At 42.3% G+C, this 21666-nt stretch overlaps 1 protein-coding gene across 5 annotated transcripts in view; it reads left to right on the plus strand.

The window, feature by feature from the left end:
- The first annotated feature begins 793 nt into the window (after positions 1 to 793).
- R3HDM2 (R3H domain containing 2) overlaps positions 794 to 21666 on the plus strand; it is a 183195-nt gene continuing 162322 nt past the window's right edge. For all 5 annotated transcript variants that reach the window (XM_070409921.1, XM_070409907.1, XM_070409908.1 and 2 more), the window contains exon 1: positions 794 to 1044. The gene's annotated coding sequence lies outside the window, so the exon portion shown is untranslated. The remainder of the gene's footprint in view (positions 1045 to 21666) is intronic.

Raw genomic sequence — 21666 nt, forward strand, 5'->3', positions numbered from 1 at the left:
CAATATCTGCTCTTCCGGACTCTCCGTTTTAATACGTTCTGAAGTTCTAAAATTCAGTGTTTTTTTTAGTACATTCTGCAGTTGTCATTGCATAGTAAATATTCAATGGTCGAATTCTATCAATGTAAGACTACAGCACTTCTTTGGGGTCGGTAAATTATCTAAATACACGTAACCAATAACTAAGTTGATTCTCCCTCTCCGGGTTTGCAAACTGAAGATGACTCTTAAGAAAAAGAACTGGATTTTAGAGGAAGGCGGTGGTCAGAAGCGATTTTCATAGGATGAACTTCAACCTGCTTCTTGATTTAAATTTTTACATCTGAAAAACATGGACATTTACCTACCACATGATCTTTACCCATGCATACTACATTTTTATTGTGAAACTGCTCTTTTGGGCTCGGGAGTTACTGTCCTAAGTCAAAGGCAGTTTTGAAAGTGCTCTGCAAATTTAAATTTCTTTAGTTCTTAGTATTATGTTTAAATTTAGGGTGAATCTGACACGCGTAACGGGTTTAAGGTGGACGAAGGATCCCGGCGGATGCGGACTGGTAGCTGGAGACACACGTTACACAAAGGGAGCGACACCGTGAGGCACCGAGCGTGCTCGCGGGTGGGAGCCGGCAGGTGGGTGAGCGGGGCCGCGGCGCCGACTCGCGCGGGAGCGCACGGCGAGCGGGGCCGCACGACGCGGTGACGTAGCCGGACGTGGTGACGCAGCGCGCAGGCCGCAGCGGGGGGGCGGACTCTGGGCCTTTTCTTCCCCTTCTGATTTCCCCCCTCCCCCCTTTTCTCCCTTTCCGGGTTTGGTTCCCTCCTTTTCTCCCCCTCTTCCCCCTCCTTCCCAAGTCCCTTTCCCCTCCCCGCCCCAGTCCCCCCCCCTGCACCCCTGTCCCGGGCCCGGGGGAAACCCCCGCCGAGAAGAGCCCGCCCCCAGGAGCGCGCTGCCGCGGGCCGTCGGGGCCGAGCCGCAGCCGAGCGGCCGTGGGCCCGGGCGGCGGGCGGAGACGTGGGTGCCCTCCCCGCCACGGCCCGCGTGAGGTGAGGCCACCTCCTGGCCGAGGGGGCGGGCGGCGCGGGCGGGAGGCCCGTGGGGAGGGGGCGTGGCGGCCGCGCGGTGGGGCGGGCGGGGGCCCCCGGTCTGGGTTCCCCGCGCTGGAGCTGCCCGGGGCCGGGGGTGGTGGGTGCGGGCCGGAGCCTCTGGTGAAGGACCGCCCCGAGGCCGGCGATGTCCCCAGGGTGTGGGAAAACGCTGGCGAAAAGCGGAGAAAGGGGGGCGCGGGCCGGCGCCACCTGTGGCCTGTGCAGCGGGACCTGAAAACTTGCGCCCTTTGGAGGCTTGGGGGTGACCACCCCCGTGTATTTCCTGGGTCTCCGTTTTCTGGGAAGAATGCGAGGGAAGGTGTGGAGTGTTTCGGGTCAGGCCGGGTTCCGAGTTTGCGTGGGGACAGGGACGTGAGTCGGAACGCACAGGGAGCTGTTTCTGCAGCTGAAAAGTTGGGCCTACACCAAGCCCGTAACTCACTCGAGCCTCAGGAGACTGTTACCGATTTCGGTTTCCTTTAGAGCCAGACCTTTCCAACATGTGTGACCGTTAGCCTAGTCGTTCCAGAGAATGTTTCTTTACTCATGGTGAACTGTTCTTGTCTAATGATGAGAAATGACCGAATAACAGCCCCAGAGCTTCATTAAGCCACGGGAAGGGAAAATTTAAATTCAGATCCCAGTTGGATGAAGGTTCTTGTATATGTTTTTTATTTTCCTGTAGAATTAACTGAAAACTAAAATGAAGACGCCTGAGCCCTGGTTGATGTTGGTGGGCAAAAACGAGACTGGAGGTTCCACTTTTAAAATGTCACAAATTCCGAACGTTTTAGTGTATTTTTGAATAGTCATATTGACACTTAAATTGGTTTTGTGACTCTTTCTTACTAATGCTTTTAATGCTTTTTTCCCCTTTTCTATTTTTTCGTGTTCTTTCTCCAGTATTTTTCTCTTTTCCCCTTTTGTGCAGCCAGGGGCATGGAGACAAAAGCTTAGTGGTGGAAAGTGGTAGGTTAGGCTAATTCAGTGACTCTTCAGTTGTGTTTTCCTTCCCCGGTTGCTGTTCTCCACAGGTTTGAGAGAACTGAGAACCTTTCTTGAAGGTCTGATAAATTGTCAGCAAAAGTCACATTTCAGAGTTGCAGTTCCAGCTGTCTTTGAGTCCACTATATGATCTATATACTGTAGATCTGCACAATTTAAAGCAATTGAAAGTTTTGCATATGTAAAATAGGGTGCCTGGTATTTTTTTTTATTTTTTTTAAAAAAATATATTTTATTGATTTTTTACAGAGAGGAGGGGAGAGAGATAGAGAGTCAGAAACATCGATGAGAGAGAAACATCGACCAGCTGCCTCCTGCACATCTCCCACTGGGGATGTGCCCGCAACCCAGGCACATGCCCTTGACCGGAATCGAACCCGGGACCCTTGAGTCCGCAGGCCAACGCTCTATCCACTGAGCCAAACCGGTTTCGGCAATGCCTGGTACTTTTTAATGGAAAGGAGTCAGAAGAGGAGATGTCTTCCTTTTTCTCTCAGAATAAAAACCACAGACTTCACAACTGCCTTCAAAGCCCTAGATCTGTAGCCCCCTTTTGCCCCCCAATATATGCACGGGTCCGTTGCTGTTCCTTGAGGACATTTCTGCTTCAGGGGTTGTGCACTTGTTCCCTGGATCTTCCAGGGCAGTGGTCGGCAAACTGCGGCTCGGCAAACTGCGGCTTGGCAACCGAGGCTCTTGAGCCACATGCGGCTCTTTGGCCCCTTGAGTGTGGCTCTTCCACAAAATACCGACTTCTGCGCATGGGCCATGAAGTTTCGATCGCACTCTACGTGCGGGCCTGCACGTGGTATTTTGTGGAAGGGCCGCACTCAAGGGGCCAAAGAGCCGCATGTGGCTCGCGAGCTGCCATTTCCTTATAGAGCTGCACGGCCTTGTCGCCTCAGCTCCTCAGATCTTTACTCCAATGTCACATTTAACAGGGAGGGTTCCTTGGCTATCTAAATTGCAAAGCCCTTCCCCCACATACATTTTCTGAATGTCCTATCCCACTTCTCTGCTTGATTTTTCTCCTTCCTCTTATCAACCTATAACATGAGAGATAGAAACATCAATGATGAAAGAGAATCATTGATCGGCTGCCTCCTGCACGCCCCACACTGGGGATCGAGCCTGCAACCCGGGCACATGCCCTTCACCAGAATCAAACCCTGGACCTTTTAGTCCACAGGCCGACGCACTATCCTCTGAGCAAAACCAGCTAGGGCTAACATGCTATGTATTTAGTCTCCCCGATTAGATAGGAAGCTTCATGAAGGCAGATAGTTCTGTTTTGTTAATTCCTATATCTTTAGCATAAGGCATAATATTTATTATGCAGTTGGTGCTTAACACATTTTTTGACTGAATAGGTAAAGAGAAGTTTTATTCTTGAATTATCTCATTGTCATGAATTTCTGATCATGATTGGTTGTCCTTGGAGGTGTGGAATGGATTTTTAGTAGGATTTTGTAAGGTATTTAATTGGAAGAAATTGAGATTTTTTTTCTTCTTCTGTCAGTTCTTGCCACATTTCTCGTGACTGAAGTCTTGGGCTTTCAGGTCATTGAATAAAGCACTTTGAAGGCAGAGAGGATGAAGTGTGGGGGAACTTTGGCATTGGTGGTCTTAGAGGAAGATTATCTCACATCTCATGTGGGTAGATTTTTACCAACTGCTTCAGGCTCTTCCCTTGAGATTTGTTCACATCCCCAATGAGAGATATCACCATCCTTACCACTTTGGTTCCAGAGAATTGAGCAAGCTGGTTCCACTTTGAATTTTTCAGTAGGCTGAAGATACTAGTATTTATAATCTGGGCTATATGGGTTAGGCATTATTTTTTCCTCGTTCATGTAGTGACAGTTGAGCTCAAAAACGATGAATAACTTTCTCTAACAATGTGAAGTGTTCAGTAATAGGCAACATTTAATCCTTTTAATCTCACAATTCCATTTTGTGGTAATTTTTAGCAACTAAATTCTATATTAAGTCTGAAGATAAAAGGAGCAGGCCCCCTGAGTTCTGTGGATTATCTCTCATTTATTTTATCCTTTTTTGTTTCTTTTTTTGTTGTTAATCCTCCCTGAGGATATTTTTCCATTGATTTTTAGAGAGAGTGGAAGGGAGGGGAGAGACGGAGAGACAGATGAGAAAGACACATTAATTGGTTGCTTCTCGCACGCGCCTGGAGCCTACGGTGCCCTTGACCAGAATTGAACGCGGGACCCTTCAGTCCGAGGGCTGATGCTCTGTCCACTTAGTCAAACCAGCTAGGGCCCTTTCTTGTTTCTTGATTGATTCTTTTGTTACCTTCAATGATGTTCTGGCCAGAGTGGTCTGGATGAGATTCCTCTTTGGGGCAGTCCTGGCCACTATTTTTCAGATTAGGAAGGCAAAGGGGTGAGGTAGTGCTTTTAACTCTGTGGGAATGCTGGTGGCAAAGCCTAAGATTTTTGTTTGACCCTTTGCCAGGACATTGAAAGCTGCCAGGCCAAAGAGAGAATGGTGTGTGTGTGTGTGTGTGTGTGTGTGTGAGAGAGAGAGAGAGGGAGAGAGAGAGAGAAAGAGAGAAATTGGGGATCTTGTACCTATTGGGCTGGATCTAATTTGGATATTATTAGTGTAAAGAGGTAACATCATCAGAAATATATTAGTACTCATTTGGTGAATAATTTCTGACGTAATTTAGGCAGATTTATAAAAGCTTCTATCAGACTTCTATTGTCCCCTTTTAAATCCTTTCACAAAGTTTCTAGAAAGTCTTTCTGAAGCTCCAGAGATAAACCGTCTGTGCCAGGGGTCCTCAAACTTTTTAAACAGGGGCCAGTTCACTGTCCCTCAGACCGTTGGAGGACCGGACTATAGTTTAAAAAAAACTATGAACAAATTCCTATGCACACTGCACATATCTTATTTTGAAGTAAAAAAACAAAACGGGAATAAATACAATATTTGTATTTGCATGTGGCCCGCGGGCTGTAGTTTGAGGACCCCTGGTCTGTGCCATGTTCTCACCTCTTATAGATAAACTAGAGGTCCAGTGCACGAATTTGTGCACAGGTGGGGTCTGGCCAGCCTGGCCCCAATCGGGGTGGATCGGGGCTGGGCCTGTTGGGAGGAGGAGACAGCAGGAGGTTGGCTGGCTGGCCTGCCCCGATCGGGGCCCAATCAGGGCCAGGTCAGCTGGGAGGAGGGGCCACGGGTGATTGGCTGGTGGGCCCTGCTCCCAATTGGGATGTGGGGGCTGTTAGGGATCAGCGGCCGGGGGGAGGGGCTGTGGGAGGTTGACTGGCCAGCCCCACCCCCGATTGGTGTGTGTGTGGCCAATCAGGGGGGAGGCAGCTGGAGGGAGGGGCCGAGGGCCGATCAGGGTGGTGTGGGCCCATTCGGGGTGGGGCTGGGGGTGAGGGGGTGCAGGAGGTTGGCTAGCCATCCCCGCACCCTATTGGGGTGGGGTGGGGGGATCGATCAGGGGCAGGGCTGGTCAGGGGGAGGGGCTGTGGGTCGATCAGGGTGGGGCGGGCCGATTGGGGGGTGGGGTGGCCGGGGGGAGTGGCCGTGGGAGGTTGGCCGGCTGGCCCCACCCCCAGATCAGGCTGGTTTGCTGGTCGCAGTGGGTGTCATAGCGACCGCTCATTCTGGTCATTATGGTTTTCTGGTTGCTGGCTTTTTATATATGTAGATACTGGGTGCTGACAATGATTCAGAGTAGGTAACAGTTTCTGAACGATGCAGTGCTTATTCCTGTGTCAAATCTCTTCATGAACTCAAGGAAAGCTTTCAGGAAAAAGCATATTTGGGGGAGAGGATAAAAAGTGTTTTATTTTGGTTACATGGTCCCAGGAGGTACAGAGGAGAGAATTCTATGAAACTGTGTGTGTGTGTGTGTGTGTGTGTGTGTGTGTCTGTGTGTGAGGGGGAGGGGGTGTTAAGGTTTTTCTATGCCTCCTTGTAAGATTGGATAAGGGACTCTGAGTGTTCCTCTGTGGAATGTGCTACTAACTTACAAGTAGGAAAAATAGCTGGACTCATGGCTTGAATATGTGTACGTGGATACAGTTGGTGGGTCTAATTTTAGAGACTTTCTTCATACACAGTGGCCTCAGTATTTTCCTCCAGCTGTATCCTTCTTACCCTCTGTGTAGAAAACATTCTACTTAAGTCTTTTAGTGGTTAACTTTTGTTCTTACAATGGTTGCCAATTTAGCAGTGTAGTACCTGTTCCACCTCTACAATGAAGTTACCATGTTCATTATTCCTTCCTATGTTTGAGTTTATTTCTGAAAACAGGTATAGACAGGAAAGATTTTATAAACAATTTATTTTAACTCCTCTTTGACTTCCCTTAGATTTCCTTAGCATATATCTGTTTTCTCCACACTTTAAAAAAATTGATATGAAAGCCGATAATTATAATCTGCAGTGGTTTTATTCTTTTTATATGGGATGTATGAAAGGAACGATTCTGGGATGCTTCCTAAATCCAGGTGTTCTTTTTGCTTTTCTGCAGGATTTCTTGTGAGTTGTTCAGTCCAGGTGTTAGAGACCATACTGAGAAAGCTATTTCAGCTTCTTGTTTTGATAATTAGTTTCCTAGAGTACTTTTCTGTGCTTTAAAATAATTTTTTAAAAAAAATTGATTTTAGAGAGAAAGGGAAAGGGAGAGAGAGATAGAAACACCAGTGATGAGAGAGAATCAATTGGCTATCTCCTGCACGCCACCTACTGGGGATCAAGCCTGTAACCCGGGCATGTGCCTGACCAGGGACTCAAACTGTGACCTCCTGGTTCATCATAGGTTGATCCTCAACCACTGAGCCACACAGGCTGGGCTTCCTGTGCTTTTTAAAAAGGAGCTGATCAAATTGGGAACCCCCAGCGTAGAGATGAGAGAGGATAAGGAGAAAATGTGCGAAAGCTTTAGGTAGTCATGTCTCTCAATAATCAAAACACTTTATATTTTCAAAGGACTAATTTTATTCTATTTCTCTTTAGTTTAACCACAAAAGCATCACAAATCTTTTCACTTTCTTTAATTACTTGTAACACTGTTTCTGAATTGTCAAAGACTAATATTTCCTGGGAAATAATTTTCAGGCCTTTCTGGGTATTTTCTTCTGGGAAAAAACTCAAAGTGGTTATTAAGTGCTCTCATAAGGTCTCTTCCTTAATTTAGACCAATGTTTTGATTCTTTCATTTATCTATAGGCATTTGTATTATGTTTCATAGTGTTGTGTTTTTTTTTTAGTATTGAAGACTTCAAAATCTTTGCAAGCAAATAAAAACTATAGTTTTTGCTCTAACCGGTTTGGCTCAGTGGATAGAGTGTCTGCCTGTGGACTGAGGGGTCCCGAGTTCGATTCCGGTCAAGGGCATGTACCTTGGTTGCGGGCACATCCCCAGTAGGGGGTGTGCAGGAGGCAGCTCATCGATGTTTCTCTCTCATTGATGTTTCTAATTCTCTATCCTTCTCCCTTCCTCTCTGTAAAAAATCAATAAAATATATTAAAAAAAAAAACTATAGTTTTGCACATTTACCATTATTCTGAAGTTCTTATCCTATAGAGCAAGAAGTGTAAAGATAAGTGAGATAATCAGCAGGGTTTAAGAGAACTCAATTTATTTCCAATAGCTTTTTTGATTATGAGTCTTGCAGGAAAAGAAAAGAGAAAAAGATGGTCTGCAGGCTAGTCAAGTTGTATCTTGATCTTTTGGAGGTATTTTTGCTCCGGCTATTAGTCTTCTTTAAAAAAAGATAAAAGATTTCAGAGAGGAAGGGAGAGGGAGAGAGAGATAAGAACATCAGTGATGAGAGAATCATCTATCAGTTGCAGGATTGAGCCTGCAGCCTGGGCATGTGCCCTGACCAGAAATCGAACTGTGACCTCCTGGTTTATAGGTCTACGTCCAACCACTGAGCCACACTGGCCTGGCCTGCTGTTAGTCTTCTATACAATTATTTTCTGATGTACAGAATAGAGATAGATGTTTTTAACTAAATTAACTAGTGTTCTCTGCCACTTGGTTCATTATCTTCTTTTGTGTAGATGCTTTTTTGTATATTCCATGCTAATAACATTTGTGCTATAGTGTTCATTATTAATAATGATCAAAACCATATTTCATATCTGCAGAGCAGTTTTTTTCTTTCCTAAAGATCATTGGACCTTAAAGTGGTCTCAGTAATTATATTAAAAGTTTAGATTTTCCAAGTGTGCAGTTCATATTTTTTATAGGGGTAGTGTTTTGTTTTGTTTTTTACATGTCAGTCATAAGAATTTATGCATGGTTTTGGCATGTGAGCAGCATTCTGGACACCAGGTAATTAATTCTTCATCCCTTGGAGAAGGGTGTTTCAGACTTGTGAAAGGTTCTGTAAGTTTCATAACAGAACCAGGAGGAAAGTAATCAAGTCAGTGGCAATCTAAACTTAATAATGAATACATTTGAAATACGTTTTTTCTTTATACTCAGAAATTGTTCTTTAGCCTTACCCTTCCTTTATGATTCTGTTGGAGAAGGGAAGAAGAGAATCTAGGATAGTACTCAGTTGATAACTTCCAGGAAACAGTGGGCTATGGATGGGTAGCAGGTGAATGTAGACAAGTGACTAAGTAGTCACTTATGATTTCTAATGTTATTGATGGATGCAGCTTCCAGCAGCCATCAAAATCAATGGGAAGAACCTGGCAGACCTGTTAAGTCTAATGGACCTCTTTTCATCCTTATCTTATTCAACCGTTTGCCATGGTTGATCCTTCTCTTTCTTTTTTTTAAAAAATATATTTTATTGATTTTTTTTTTAATATATTTCTTTATTGATTTCAGAGAGGAAGGGAAAGGGAGAGATAGAAACATCAATGATGAGAGAAAATCATTGATTGGCTGCCTCCTGCATGCTCCCCACTGGGGATCAAGCCTGCAACCCAGGCATGTGCCCTTGGCCGGAATCGAACCTGGGACCCTTCAGTCCGCAGGCCGACGCTCTATCCACTGAGCCAAGCCGGGCAGGGCTATTTTATTGATTTTTTACAGAGAGGAAGGGAGAAGGAGAGTGATAGAGAGTTAGAAACATCGATCAGCTGCCTCTTGCACACCCCCTACTGGGGATGTGCCCGGAACCAAGGTATATGTCCTTGACCGGAATCGAACCTGGGACCCTTCAGTCCACAGGCCAACACTCTATCCACTGAGCCAAACTGGTCAGGGCAGTCCTTCTCTTTCTTGAAATGTTTCATTGACATGACTTTTCTTTTCCACTTGCATTCCTGGTGGCTCTTTTCTCCTGCTCATCCTTAAATGTGTATTTTTCTTAGTGTTTCTTTTGTAGTCTCCCTTTCTATTTCTAATTCTTAAGCCTTAACAGCATAAGCATCTCATGGAGAATTTGTTAAGAATGTGGCTAACAAAAGCCTTCATGACCTGGCCCCTGCCAGACTCTCTGACCTACTTTGTACCACATTTTCCTGTTCTTACTAGTTCTAGCCATAGTGACTTTTTTTTTCCTGCCCCCAAGGTCTTTGTGCTTATAATTCCTTCTGAGTGAAATGCTATTTTCCCAGATCTTCACCTTACTTACCTCTTTTCATTATTCAAGTCACAGTTCAAATAATTTCTCTGTAGACTCCCTGAACACCTTATCCAAAATATTAATCTCCTTTTTGTGCTTCATGACATTCCTCTGTTTCATTATCTCTATTGCACTTGCCAGTATCTTAAGTTACATTGTTTGTTTTCTTGTCTGTAGTCTGGCTCACACTTAGAACTTAAACCCTATGAGAATAGGACCTTATTTCTATTATGATTGCTATATTTCTAGTGCCTAGAATAGTCACTAAGCACACATTTATGAAATGAATGAATGAAGTGTGGGTTCCTGGGTCTTAGTCCCAGAGATTTTGATTTAGCAGGCTTGGAATGGAGCCTAGGAATTCGTATTTTAGCAAACATTCCAGGTGTTTCTGATGTCTCTGCTCAGTTGTGTTGAAACACAATCTGTTCGCCTCAGCCACCCCGATGGCTTTACTTAGCATTTGTTACTATAAGCTGACAATTTGTGAGTCTCTGTGTCCAGTTCTGATCTCTTGTCTGAGCTCTAGGCTTGTCTATTCAGTGGTCTCTTGAATATCGCCATTTGACTGTCACACAGCACTTCAAATTCAACATGACCAAAGCAAAAATAATTTTTCTTGGAAATGTGTTTTTCTTTCTGAATCCTTTTTTTCTGTTCAAGATGTCACCTAGTTGCATAAGCCAGCAACTTGGATGCCATTCTTGAGTCCTTTTTAGCCTTTAATATCAATAATCATAAAGTTATGTAGACTCTTTATCTGCTCAGTCTATCTTGAATCTTTTCATTTTTCTCAATCAGCATCACCACTTCCTTAATTGTGGAGACCATCATCTCTCGTCTGGATAATTGATGGCTTTCAACTGGCCCTCCTGCCCTAGCTTTGCTTCCAGTTTTTCATTTAGTTCTGTACCCTTTTCAGTGGTGGGGAACATCCGGCCCACAGGCCGTATCATTTGTTCTGGCTCTGCCAAGCATTAGGGATGAGTTAATTAAATGTTTGGCTAAATATAGCAGGCTAATTTTTAAGTTGATAATTTTGTGTGGCCTCTGAATGATGTTATAAATATTCAATTGGCCCTTGGCAGAAAAAGGTTCCCCACCCTTCTTTAGCTAAAGAAAACTAAATCTCTTATCTTCTGCTTAAAGCATTAAAATATATATATGTAAAATATAAATATATAAATATATATATTTATGTATAAAATGTTTAGTGATTTCAGAGAGGGAGAGGGAGAGAGAGATAGAAACTTCACTAATGAGAGAGCATCATTGATCAGCTGCCTCCTGTATATCCCCTACTGGGGATTGAGTCTGCAACCTGGACATGTGCCCTGACCCGGAATTGAACTGTGACCTCTTGGTTCATAGGTCAATGCTCAACCATGCCTATGAGCCATGCCAGTGGTCATCCTGCTTAAAGCGTTTTAATGTCTTCTTTGTTTCCAGTATAAAGGCTAGGTTTGTTTGCTTGTTTGCTTATTTATTTATCCTCACCTGAAGACATGTTTATTGATGAGAGAGAAGAGAGAGAGAGGAAGGAAGGGGTGTTGGGGGTAGGGAGAGAGAAAGAAAAAGAAACATCATTGTGAGAGAGAAACATTGATCTAGTTGCCTCCTGAGCCCTGACTGGGAATCAAACCTGCAACCTAGGCATGTGCCCTGACTGGGAATCGAACCTGCAGTCTTTTTGGTATATGGGATGATGTTCCAACCAATTGAACCACCCAGCCAGGGCTTTAAAAAAAAATCTGGGGGCTTTACCTCACCTGCCTTATACTTTGCGTAAGTTGGGGATCATCTGTATTGTCCCATCCCCCCCGCCCCCCAACTTGGTGATGACATGTGAAGGTGAAAATAAGTTTTCATCTCTTACTCTCATGCAATCCAGGCTTTTTCTTACTGTGGTGTAATCCCTTGGGTTGTTTCTCTCTTTGTATCTTCTCCTGTCTGAATTAAAATCTTAGAAAGGGAAGCTTCTAAACCAGAGCTTTCATACTTTGTGCTTTGAATCTAAACTTGCGCGTGTACACACACACACATGCATACATATATTGAATATTGGTCTGTGAATATAGTCTAGGAAACTGACATGAAGTTAGGGTGTTTGTATTGAACATTTCTGTTGGAGTGTGGTTTTAGATGTAAGAAAACCTAAAATAGAATTAGCCTTAGAATTGGTATCTGATATACCCCCAACTACTTACGGTCCAACAGATTGAGAATGTCCTGCTCTAGGATACTATATGAAACCAGATATGTCAGTCTCCTCTACAAAAACATTGTGCACTGAAGGTGAAACCCATTAAACCTATCTATATGTTCTTTTGATGTGGAAACAGATAAGTAAGCTATAAGGAAAGGAATAGTGTGCTATTAGCATGTTCTGTTGAAAATGTAAAATCCTGCCTATTTTCCCCATGGAAATAGACTATATATTTTTTAAAATATACTAGAGGCCCAATGCATGAAATTCATGCAAGTAGCTCAGCCCTTGCAGCCGTGGCGGCCTGCCTTGGCCCTTGCAGCCCCGGCTTTGTCCGGAAGGTTGTTCGGCTGTCCGGTCTAATTAGCATATTATGCTTTTATTATTATAGATTTTTATTGATTTTAGAGAGAAAAGGGAAAAGGATAGAGAGAAGCACCGATTGGCTGCCTCCTGCACGCCCCCTCTGGGCATCTAGCCCGCAACCCTGGGCACGTGTCCTGACTGAGAATCAAACCAGCAACCTCTTGGTTCATGGGTCAATGCTCAGCCACTGAGCCACACTGTCCAGGCTATAGAATGTATTTTTGAAGAGGGAAATGGTTATAGATAGAAGTTATAGATACCTATCTGTTGATTGTCTAGCTTATATATTTATTTTATCTGGATTACTGCTTTAAGATTATTTAAGAAGTTAGCTGCCTGGCAACATAAAAGTACAGATATTAAAATGAATTACATGCTTTCCAACTATTTCTATTACTTGACTAAATTTAGAACCATGCAGAGCTCCTGCAGAATTGAAATCTCTGGGGCTTTTTAGTCAAGACAGACAATATTCAGCTTTTCATATTAAGGAAGAAGAAATGTAGCTTCAAATTAATTTTTGCACTGTCACCCAGACTACTTAAGATATAGAGTCCAGTGAAAAGTCAAAACTATTGTGAGATTTTTACTTCACTGTTGTTGTTGAAAACTTGTTAGAGCCTAGGCTTTGGGTGTGAAAGGGATAAGTTTTTCCTCCCTATGTGTATTGCTGGAGGCTGTCTACTATTTTCCTCACTGTCTCCTCAAATTTTGCTTGATAAGTATAGTTCTTATACTTCACTTGGATGGATGAGGTAATGCATCTGAGCTAGATATCGGTGAGCATTACACATGTGTACTTGTGGGTGAATTTTATGACACGAATTGTTTTGCAAGTGTATAAATTCAGACTAGTGTAGAATATATATATATGTGTATATATATATATGTATATATGTGTGTGTGTGTGTGTGTGTGTGTATATATATATATATATATATATATATATATATATATATATATAAACAATAAACACCTTTATTGCATGAGCTAAGATAGGAGGAAAGGGGATTTACTAGCCTTTCCTGGCCTTTGTTTTCCTCAGCTAGAACTCCAGTTCCTTGCCTTCTAACACATAGCCATTTGCTGTGCCACATTGGCCTGGGGTCTGGTCTTGAAGAGATGCATATAAGAAGCTTGCCCTGCTGGAACTGTGCCCCTAGGAGATGGCTGATTTTGGCATTCTTTTTCCTTTCATCATATTTCTTCTGAATTTTCTTTGATCATTTTTTGTTTAAAGTCTCTTTGTTCTTCATCAGAAGTCAGCTAGACCCTGTACTTTCAGCCCAGTGGTACTGAGTGCTGTCACTGAGCACGATGTAGTTCTCTACTAGGGTCTTGGTGCGGACCAGTTCGTTGTTGGATGCTTTGTAGACAACATTAAAAATCCTTGTTTTGCACATAAAACACTTGGAGCCCCAGGAGAACCCACGTCTAGTCTCATGCAGACTGTGTGTGTATGGTGGGGGCCAGTCTTAGGGTTGGCAGCAGGGCATCGCTGCTCATATTTTCACTTTTTTGTGCCTGGTCTTGCTGTGCTTGAGCTAGTTGTCCCAAGAGATGCCCATGATTCGCTGCCAGCTGGAAAGAGCTAGTGTAGGATATTCTGAGGAGAAACTTAGTTATACATTTAACTGTACATTAAATGTGAAAATCTGTTGGTGGAGTTGGGTAGGATCTTTACATAAGAAATAGCAAATAAAGCCCTTCCACCATGTGAGGGCACAGTGAGAAGGCACTGGCTATGAATCAGGAAGAGGGCCTTGACGAGAATGTGATGAATGTGACTATCCTGGGGCCTTGATCTTGGATCTCCTAGCATCCAGATTGGCAAGAAATAAATTGTTGTTGCTTATAAGCCAAAAAAAAAAAAAGAAAAAGAAAAAAGAAAGAAATAGCAAATAAAGCCCTAGCCAGTTTGGCTCAGTGGATAGCGCGTTGGCCTGCGAACTGAAGGGTCCTGGTTTTGATTCCAGTCAAGGGCACATACCTGGGTTGCAGGCTTGATCCCCAGTAGGGGGCGTGCAGGAGGCAGCCGATCAATGATTCTGATCATTGATTTTCTCTCTCTCTCCTCCCTTCCTCTCTGAAATCAATAAAAAATATATATATATATTTTTTAAATATATTTTATTGATTTTTTTACAGAGAGGAAGAGAGAGAGAGAGTCAGAAACATCGATGAGGAACATCGATCAGCTGCCTCCTGCACATCCCCCACTGGGGATGCGCCTGCAACCCAGGTACATGCCCTTGACCGGAATCGAACCCGGGACCCTTCAGTCCGCAGGCCGACGCTCTATCCACTGAGCCAAACCGGTTTCGGCAATAAAAAATATATTTAAAAAATAGCAAAGGGAATAGTTATTTTGGCTAATTTAAATATAATTTAAAAAGTAAATATGATGTGTTTACTACCTGATTTGGCAATTGGAAATGTAGGATTTTGTTGCTACTATAGTAAGAAGTTTTAAGGACACTTGAAAAAATACCAAAAAATTATTGTAAACCAAGAAAAACCCATAAAAATGGAATGTATGTTTTTTCTGATTCTGGATTTATACAAGTGGTGAAATGTTGAAAATTGAAAAACAAATCTACATACTACTCTTTTAAAAATATTGATTTCATTAAAAAATATATTTTTATTGTTTTGAAAGAAAGGGAGAGGGAGAGAAAGATAGAAACATCAGTGATGGGAGAGAATTATTGATCGGCTGCCTCCTGCATGCCCCACTTTTGGGGATCAAGCCCGTAACCTGGGCATGTTCCCTGATTGGGAATTGAACCCTGAGCCATGCTGGCTGGGCCATATTACTCTTATTGAATTAATCCTATGTGCTCCACCCCCCTGCTTTGCTGCTAGACTTCCATAGATGAGTTTTAGAAGAGAGGAGTCTGTGTTTCTTGGAGAAATGAGCTGCCTTCAAAGGACTTACTGTTTAGTGAGGCAAAATGTTATGCAAAAGGTAGCAGGATAGTTTTTATTTTCTTTTTGCTTATTTTATCTACAAAGAACATGGATTTCTTTTATAATTAGAGGAAAAATCAGTTACTTAAAAAACATCAACTCAATATTTGTAAGTATTTTATAGACTTGTTCTCCAGCACTCTTTTATTTTATTTTTATCCTCATCTGAAAATATGTTTATTGATTTTAGAGAGAGAGGAAGGAGGGGAGAGAGAGAGAGAGAGAGAGAGAGAGAAAGAGAAAGAAAAAAACATAGATGTGAGAGAGAAACATTGATTGGTTGCCTCCAGTATAAGCCCCAACCGGGAATTGAACCTGCAACCTTTTGGTGTACGGGATGATACTCCGAACCAGCGGTCGCCAACCGGTGGTCTGTGAGGTCTGAAAGGTTAGTGACCGCTGCTCCAGACAACTGCCACCTGGGCAGGGACAGCACTCTTTTATTTTTTTGAAAAAAATATTTGTAGATTTTAGCGAGGGAAGGAAGGAGGGAAAGGGGTGGGGGGAGAAAGAGAGAGAGGGAGAGAGAGAGAGATTTGTTCCATTTATTTATGCATTATTGGTTGCTTCTTGTATATGCCCTGACTGAGGATAGAACCTGCAACGTTGGACAAATTAGGATGATGCTCTAACTAACTGAGCTATCTGGTCAAGGCCTCTCCAGCACTTTTTGTTAATCCTCACTGAAGGATATTTTTTTCTATTGATTTATAAAAAAAATTTTTAGAGAATGGAAGGGAGGGAGGTGTGATGGGGAGAGAGAAAGAGAGAGTTCTCACATCGATTGGTTGCCTCCCAAATGAGCTCCAACCAGGGCTGGGGATTGAACCTGCAACCTAGGTATGTGCCCTTGACAGGGAATCAAACCCGTGCACAGACTGATATTCTAACCATTGAACAACATGGGCCAGGGCTCTCTCCAGCACTCTTGATTGGTTTCTAGTTAGGTGGAGAGTTCTTTTTTTCCTAGGCTTTATGACTGTTTCTTTGGGTAATCTCTTTTTATGTTATAGCTGAAGTTTTTGTTAAGTAACTTCAGTGTATTGAATCAATCATTTAGCTAACAAAATTTCTATTTAAACCTAGTAATATAGAATTCTTTTTCTGTGAAAGAGTATAAATATGCCCATTTGAACTCTGAGAAGACTTGTGCTTATTATTAGCTTGCCTTAACTTGCTGGAGACTTAGCTTTTTGATGTCACAAAAGGTACCCCTGCAAAATTTGAAGAAGATAATATTACATGCTTTTACTAGAATAAAAACTTAATTTTAGCATAAAGTAGCACTTGGGGTAATGGAAGAATATTGTATTTTCCACATAGGTCTCAGGGATTTTCAGAGACAACTTCATTGTCAGATAAGGTTCTTGGGACCATTAGAAAGCTTAGTATCATGCTAGGACTGTGGGATCAAAATATTTTTGTGTATTAAAGGACCATACAGGCTAGCTGTGGAGATAAATCATGAACATTTAATGATCAAAACAACAGTAGATAATAACGGATTAGATTCTGTAATATAAACAGGATGCCATAGGATTGAGTTGAGTCTAATTGTGTAGTACAAACAAATGAGGAAAAGAAAAGAGAGAAATTAATACAGAAAGGTAAGGAAGAGGTAGGAATTGAACTGGGTTTTTATTGTAGAAAATTTAAACATTCTAAAGCATTGAGAATAGTAAAGTGAGCTTCCATGTATAGTTATTAGCTTATGACTAATCTTGTTTCATTTATGCTCCTATCACCCACCCCCTTCCTGATTATTTTGGAGCCAATCTGGGTTGTATTATTTAATCCATAAATATTTCAGTATATGTCTATAAAAGTAAGGACTTTAAAAAAACAATACTAGTGCTAGCTGGTTTGGTTCAGTGGATAGAGCGTTGGTCTATGGCAGGGGTGGGCAAACTTTTTGACTCGAGGGCCACAATGGGTTCTTAAACTGGACCGGAGGGCCGGAACAAAAGCATGGAAGGAGTGTTTGTGTGAACTAATATAAATTCAAAGTAAACATCATTACATAAAAGGGTACGGTCTTTTTTTTTTTTTAGTTTTATTCATTTCAAACGGGCTGGATCCGGCCCGCGGGCCGTAGTTTGCCCAGGGCTGGTCTATGGACTGAAGGGTCCCAGATTTGATTCCAGTCAAGGGCACATGCCGTGTTGCAGGCTTGATCCCCAGTAGGGGTCATGCAGGAGGTAGCCAGTCAATGATTTTTTGCTATCATTGATGTTTCTATCTCTCTCTCCCTCTCCCTTCCTCTCTGAAATAAATAAAAATATATTAAAAAAAATATCAACACCATTTGCACATCTAAAATACTTAACAGTAATTAGTATTACACTTCCGGTATTCATATTTCCTTGGCTGTATTATCATTTTTTAAACAGCCTATATATTTATATTAGGATCCAAATAGTTTATAGCTTATAGTTGGTCAGTACACCTTTAAAATCTCTCTTTTTAAAAAACATATATATTTTTTTATTGATTTCAGAGAGAAACGGAGAGGGAGAGATAGAAACATCAATGATGAGAGAGAATCATTGATTGGCTGCCTTCTGCACACCCCCCCACTGGGGGTTGAGCCCACAACTCGGGCATATGCCCCGACCAGGAATCAAACTGTGACCTCTTGTTTCGTAGGTTGATGCTCAATCACTGAATGACACTAGCCAGGCCTAAAATCTCTTAATCTAAAAGATTTTTCCTCTTTTTTTTCCTTTGCAGTTTATTTGTTGAAGAAACTAGGTCATCTGTTCTGTAGAGTTTACCACAGATGGATTTGGTGGGGGCTGAGGCAGTGGCAGTTAGGGGTGATCAGGCCGGCAGGGGAGGGCAATTGGGGGCGAGATCAACATCATAGTAATGTCATTTAACATGTTTCTCTGTTCTTTGTGTTTCCTTCAAATTGGCAGTTACATCTAGAGACTTGATCAGATTCAGATTCAGTATTTTGGCTAGAATACTTTATAGTGTATTTCTATTAGGAGGGAAATGTATGACATCTATTAGTCTCTTTTTTATGATGTCAGAAGCCATTGATGATCATTGCCTACACCCATTCATTGAACTTCATTAAGGATTAAAAAATGGTGATATTCAAATTCTATCATTTCTTAATTTATGTTAGCTAAAATACTTTTATAAATATACTAGAGGCCTAGTGAACGAAATTTGTGCACGGTGGCTGGGGTGGGAGGGTTCCTCAGCCCGACCTGCACCCTCTCCAATCTGGGACCCCTCGGGGGATGTCCGACTGCTGGTCAGACATCCCTCTCGCAATCCGGGATGACTGGCTCCTAACCACTCGCCTGCCTGCCTGCCTGATTTCCCCTAACCTCTCTGCCTGTTGGCCTGATCGCCCCTACATTGCCCCCTTGGCTGCCTGATTGCCCCTAACTGCCCTCCCCTGCCTGCCTGATCTCGCCCCCAACTGCCCTCCCCTGCTAGCCTGGTCACCCCCAACTGCCCTCCCCTGCCAGCCTGATCTTGCCCCTAATTTCCCTCCCCTGCCAGCCTGATTACCCCTAACCCCCTGCTGGCCGGATATTGCCCCCAACTGCCCTCCCCTGCCGGCCTGATCGCCCCTAACTGCCACTGCCTCAGCCCCCACCACCATGGCTTTGTCTGGAAGGAAGTCGGACATCTGGAAGATGGCTGGTCGACCCTGTGTAATTAGTATATTACCCTTTTATTAGTATAGATAGATTATATAGGATAGGATTGCTTACATGGGGGGCGAAAAGCCTTTTTCAGCAGGAGGAGATGCTCTTGGCAGACAAAAACACATAATCCCTATATATCTGGACTGATAGCCATATGCACTATACTGCCAAACTGGTCTTTAAAAAATTGAATTGCTTTCTACACTTTACACCAAACAGCTGTTGCCCTTAAAACCCCTCCTCAGCCCCCAACTTAGGTTCTGCCTTAGCAATTCACCCTAAGTAGGTTCTGATTGGTTGGTTTCTGTGCCAGTCAGCGTCAGAAGCTCTGCCTGCTAGGCAGCCATTGGCTCCTCGCAGTTCACCCAGATTTGGTTCTGATTGGTCAGTTTCTATGCATCAAAAGCTCCGCCTCCTAGTCAGCCATTGGCTTCTCGCAGTTTACCCAGATTTGGTTCTCATTGGTCAGTTCCTGTGCCAGTCAGCATCTCCAGGCTATCTCCTGGTCTGATCACAGAGGTGGGGCTGATCAGCAGCCGCCCCAGGCTGCTGGTGAGTGGGCTGAACTGCTGACCTCTGGGGGAGAGAGAGAGGCTCGGCTGCTGGCGAGGCCGGGAGAGAGAAGCTTCTCTCTCCCGGCCTTACCAGCAGCCGCAACTGCTGCTGATCAGCCCCGCCTCTCTCTCTCTCCCAGAGGTCAGCAATTCAGACTGCTTGCCTGCTGAGCACCAGCCTGGCGTTTGGTCGAGCCTTCGGTCGTTATGACCCTGGCTCTTTATATATATAGATACTTCCCCTCATCATCTATTTGCTTACTCTGAGATACAACTTGTGCAGAAAAGGCAAGACAAATGCCATTTTCAAAATAATGAGTTTAACTAACATCTTGCAAAGGTGATTGATAAGTTTCATTTTAACTGTCATTATGGACTCTCCAATTTAAGCATATTTATGTGTTTCAACGAATTTTAATTTTATCCTAGTTGATGTCTCACTCTCATCTTGGCAAATGGGAACCTCCAATGTCCTTTTGCTGTGATTCTGTTACTCTTTGATAGCTTCTTTGTTTTCTAGCTAACATGATGTTCTGAGATCACGGGTTACATTTCCATTCCTGAGCATTTGTATCAGCCATTGCCCCCCAAATCCTAGTTTCTTTTTGGGGAAATGATGTTTAGAGACCACAGTTTAGGTGCAAGAGTACTCATTCACTTAGTGGGTTGGTCATTGTTTTTTGCCATTTTCAGTGAACCAGGCTAGGAAATAAGGTGGCTTTTTAAAAAAAAGTATATCACAAATTCATATCAATATTTCCAAATAAAAGTCAGGACAATGGATTTTTTAATTAAAAATTTTCAACCTTATAAAGGTTTGCATTTTTTAAATTATGAAAGTAATCTGTGTTTATTATAAGAAATATAAATAATTCATGCCCAGTCGGCATTGCTCAATAGTTGAGGGTCGACATATGAACCAGAAAGTCACGGTTTGATTCCCAGTCAGGGCACATGCCCAGGTTGCAGGCTCAATCCCCAGAGTACGGTGTGCAGGAGGCAGCCAATCAATGATTCTCTCTCATCATTGATGTTTCTCTCTCTCCCCCTCTCCCTCCCTCTCTGAAATAAGTAAAAATATATTTTAAAAATAGGATTACAAGTAATTCAAAAGAATATAAGGTAAAATGTGAAGATCCTGATCCTACCCCAGAATCACTAGTTAACCATTTAATATAGTTAATTCAAAGATTTCATAGTGGGTATCTTTTATTCTTATATCAATTATAGATACCTGATTTATCTTAAATCAGGCACTTAAAAATTTGGCATCTTTTTTGAGGTTAGAGAAAATAAGATGAGAAGTTATGTGAAATAGAGATTATTATATATTTTTTAGATTTACTTTTTGAGTTGGTATTACATTTACATGGTTCAGAATGCTAAGGATAGAAAAAAACAGGGCAAAGTTTTCTTCTTGCTCCTATAACCCAACCAGTCAGTTCCTCTTTTCTAAGGCAACTAATATTATCAGTTTTTGTGCATCCTATGCACTATAAGCATAAAATATACATGTACATGTAAATGTGTATATGTTCTTTTTCTCCCTTTTTACAAAAATGGTTCTGTTTTGTTCTACCCTTAGCAATATAACTTAAAAGAACAGTTATTTCCTTATTCTTGTTTATGCCTACAAAGTATTATAGAATATATATGTATTGTTTATTTTATCACTATAATTAAAGAGCGTTTTGATTTTTCTCCCAGTCTTTTTGCAGTTATAAACAGTGCTGGATGAATAACTTTGTACATATATCATTTTGCATATTTGGAATAAGAATTATTAAGATAAATTTCTAAAGGTGTATATTTTTATAAGTTTTTTAGATGCTGTAAAATGCATTCCAAAAATATATACAGTTTACATTTCTACCAGCAATTGATTCAAGATTTGAGAGGGAAGATTTAGTAATGGTAGATATATACAAAACGATCAATTTGAATTTTTTAAAAAAATATGTTTTTATTGATTTTAGAGAGGGGGAAGGGAAGAGGGATGAGAGATAGAAACATTGATCGACCTCTTCCTGCACACCCCCTACTGGGGATCCCAGCCTGCAATCTGGGCATATGCACTGCCTGGTAATCACACTGGTGACCTCCTGGTTTATGGGTCGATGCTCAACCACTGAGCCACATTAGCCGGGCTCACATCTGCATTTTCATTCAGTCTGTTTCAATATGCCATTTTGGTTAAAGTAGATGAAGAAAATCCAGCCTCAGAGATACGTAGTTTGGAA

The sequence above is a fragment of the Myotis yumanensis genome, unplaced genomic scaffold (genome assembly GCF_028538775.1).
Source record: "Myotis yumanensis isolate MYYU_CA2020_CCGP unplaced genomic scaffold, mMyoYum1.0.hap1 SCAF_3, whole genome shotgun sequence".
Taxonomy (NCBI): Eukaryota; Metazoa; Chordata; class Mammalia; order Chiroptera; family Vespertilionidae; genus Myotis; species Myotis yumanensis.